This window comes from Otolemur garnettii, unplaced genomic scaffold (assembly GCF_000181295.1).
Source record: "Otolemur garnettii isolate 467f Iridium unplaced genomic scaffold, OtoGar3 scaffold00146, whole genome shotgun sequence".
In the NCBI taxonomy this organism is placed as follows: domain Eukaryota; kingdom Metazoa; phylum Chordata; class Mammalia; order Primates; family Galagidae; genus Otolemur; species Otolemur garnettii.
This window is the reverse complement of record NW_003852541.1, coordinates 4,799,119-4,802,766: the sequence shown is the minus strand read 5'-3', so window position 1 is coordinate 4,802,766 and position 3,648 is coordinate 4,799,119.

The following is a 3,648-nucleotide window of genomic DNA, read 5'->3' as shown; positions in this document are numbered from 1 at the left end:
ATGGCTTGCCTATGAATCTATTAAATATGAGAAACTACAATACTGAAAATGAAAATCTGGCCAGGCACAGTGGCTCAGATCTGTAATCCCAGTACTTTGGGAGACCAAAATATGAGGATTACTTGAGGCCAGGAATTTGACACCAGTGTGGGCAACACACACTCTGTCTCTATAAAAAATTATTTTTAAAAATTAGCCAGACATGATAACATGTATATGTAGTCCCAGCTACTCAGGAAACAGGCAGGAGGATTGCTTGAGCCCAAGGTTCAAGGTTACAGTTTGGGCAACAGAGTGAGACCCTATCTCTAAAAAGGAAGGAGGGAAGGAAGGGAGGGAGAGAGAGACAGAGAGAAGGAAGAAAGGAAAGACATAAAGAGACAGACGAAAGAAAGAAAAGAAGAAAGAGAAAATAAAAATCTAATATTCTTAACCTAAGAACTAAGCTAGGGGAGGAGCAAGATGGCCAACAGGTACCAGCTTCCTACAGAAGCTCCCATCCAGAGGGAAGGATAAAGTCCAGAAAAAAACCAACAAAGTTGAAGACTAGGAGCCCAGCTGAGAGAGAAGAAAGACATCTGCAGGACATCTCTGCTGAGGCAAGTTGTGTGTCCTAGAAAGCAACCTACAGGTACATAATATATCCCGAAGGAAGGATATCTGACCCTGCCCCCAAGAAAGGTGTGTTTTTTCTCTTTGTCTGCTCCTGTGAGTTTCCTATAGTCAAGTGCTGAACTGACTTATTGTCTCACCCCATGTGTGAGAGCTACAGAAGAGGGGTCTACTCCTCTAGAGGGACCCTGTTGAGACTCTCAACACCCTCTAGCTAGGCAGAAAAATCAAACTAACGCTGCACAACCATTTTGAATTCCCAGTCCACCCTTCCCCCCTTGTCTGCAGAGACAGTGAGAGGAGGCCCAAGAGTAGCATCCCCTCACCCATGGGACAAAGCACCCTGTCCTGGCCCTGCAGCCGGAGAACTGCTGGAGCTGCGTGTTCCCCCCAGCTGCCACTAGGCCACCGCCCCTGGGCATCCCAGTGGGGAGCGCTGAGGATTATTCAACCCGCATGTCCTCCTAGGCTGCCGCCATTTGGCCGCAACCTCCTGAGCACGCAAGCGGGGTGCCCCAGGACTATTTGACCTGCCCACCCCCACCGCCCACTGCCCCGCAGCTACAACTTCCCAGCCACTCATCAGCACCTGAGCGGAGGAGGACTGTTCAACCCACATGGCTGCTGCTACTTGGCTGCCGCCCCGGGCACCAGATTGGGGCACATCGAGGACTGTTTGAGCTACAGCTGCTGCCACTTGGCAGCCGCTCCAGGGCACCTTAGCGAGGCATGCCCAGGATGGTTTTACCCATGTGTCCCCTGCATAGCCGCAACTGCTCAGCCACCAATCCCAGTCACTAGAACAGGCACATGGAGGACTGCTCCAACTGCGCGCCCCACTAGGCTGCCGCCGCTTGGCTGCAGCCCTCTGGGCACCCGAGCAGGGCACTCCAAGACTGTTTGACCTCCACGCAGCTGCCACTCTACGGGTACCCAAGTGGCGGAAGACTGATTGGTAGGGCGCCCACTGCTTAGCTGCCGCTACCGACACCCAAGCAAGGCACACACAGGACTGTTTGACCCACACATCCTCTGCGTACCCGCTATTGCTCAGCTGCCAACCCCTGTCACCTGAGTCAGGCACGCAGAGGACTGTTTGAACTGCGTGTCCCCCTAGGCTGCCACTGCTTGGCCATAGCAGCCTGGGCACATGAGCGGGGCGCCCCAGGACTGTTTGACCCGCGCAACTCCAACACAGCTACCGTTTTGCAACTTCCCTAGGCACCCAAGTGGCGGAGGACTATTTGACCCACACAGCTGCTGCTGCTTGGGCAAGGCCCCCAGACACCCGAGGGGGACACCCCTAAGATGGTTTGACCTTCTTGGTCACCGCCCTGGGCACCTGCACAGGGAGCACCCAGGACTGTTTGACCTGCACAGCTGCCACTGATTGGAAGCTGTCCCAGGGAACCTGAGAGGGGTACTCCCAGCACTGTTCCACTGTGCATTGCCCACGGCTGCCTCCGCTTGGCCACTACTCCCCAGGCACCTGAGTGGGACGCCCTGAGGACTGTTCAACCAGTGCATCCCCCTACAGCAGCTGCTGCTACCCCTAGGCTGCCACCGCTCAGCCACAGTCCCCTGGGCACCTAAGCTGGGTGCTCCAAGGACTATTCAACCTGTGTGTCCCCTGCAGATACCACTGCTTGGCTGCTGCCTCCCGGACACCGGAGCTGGGTGCCCCAGGACTCTTTGAGCTGTGCGCTCCCTGTGCACCTGCCACCTCCTGGCTACTCCCAGGCACCCAAGTGGTGGGAGACTATTCGACCCGCATGGCTGCTGCCATTTGGCCACAGCACCCAGATTCCCGAGTGGGACACCCCTAAGACTGTTTTCCCCACTCGGTCACCACCCCTGAGTACCTGAGCAGGGCACACCCAGAACTGCTTAACCTGCGTGGCTGCTGATGATTGGCAGCTGCCCCAGGGAACCTGAGGGGGGCGCTCCCAGCACTATTTGACCCACACATCCCCCATGGCTGCCATCACCCCCCAGAAACCTGAGTGGGGTGCCCTGAGGACTGCTTGACCTGTGTGTCCCCCTGTGGCTGCTGCTGCTTGGCCACCATACCTGGGGCACCTGAACGGCCCCCCAAGGACCGTTTGACCTGCACCAGATGCACTGAGGACTGTTTGATGAGTGCATATCCTTAGGCTGCTGCCACTTGACCACAGCCCATTGGGCACCCAAGGCAGGCGCCCTGAAGACTGTTCGACCCAGGTATCCCCCTGCAGTGGCTGCCACATGGCTGCAATGCCCTGGGCACCTGAGCGAGGCACCCTGAAGACTGTTTGACCAGCACATCCCCCTCCAGCACCTGCCACTTGGGTCTTCACCAGTGGCAGCTATAGGCTGAAGGGTTTTGGAATAGGCTCCAAATGGTGCAAACTCACCATGGGGTGGAATCAGCAGAAAAACTCTGGTAATCAGAACAACCAGAGTAGATCAAGTCCCCCAAAGAAGGATGGCACAGAAGCATTTGAAGATCCCATCCACAAGCAAATGGCTGAGATGTCAGAAATCGAGTTCAGAATTTGGATAGCAAACGAGATTTACAGATAGCAAACAAGATGAAAGAAAAGAGGCAATTAGAATTTCAAGAAATTATTCAAAAGATATCTCAAGAAATCATTCAAAAGATGTCTCAAGAATTCAATGATTTCAAAGATAAAATGGCCAAAGAGTTTGAAACACTGAGGCAAGAGGTTGAAGCCCTCAAGGATCTGAAAGATATCGTGGAATTCCTCTGTAACAGAGTTCAACACACAAAAGAAAGGATCTCTGACATTGAAGATAAAGCTTTTGAAGAAACCCAGGAGTGCAAAGACCAAAAGAAATGGCGATTAAAAATGGATCTTACTCTCAGAGACCTCTTGGATAACTCGAAGAAAACTAATACTCACCTTATAGGAATCCCTGAAGGTGATGAAGTTGCTTCACAAAATACAGAGGCTTTTCATCATAAAATTATGAAAGAGAACTTTCCAGACATGCCAAGAGATTCTGAAATTCAGATAGCAGATAGTTTCAGAACCC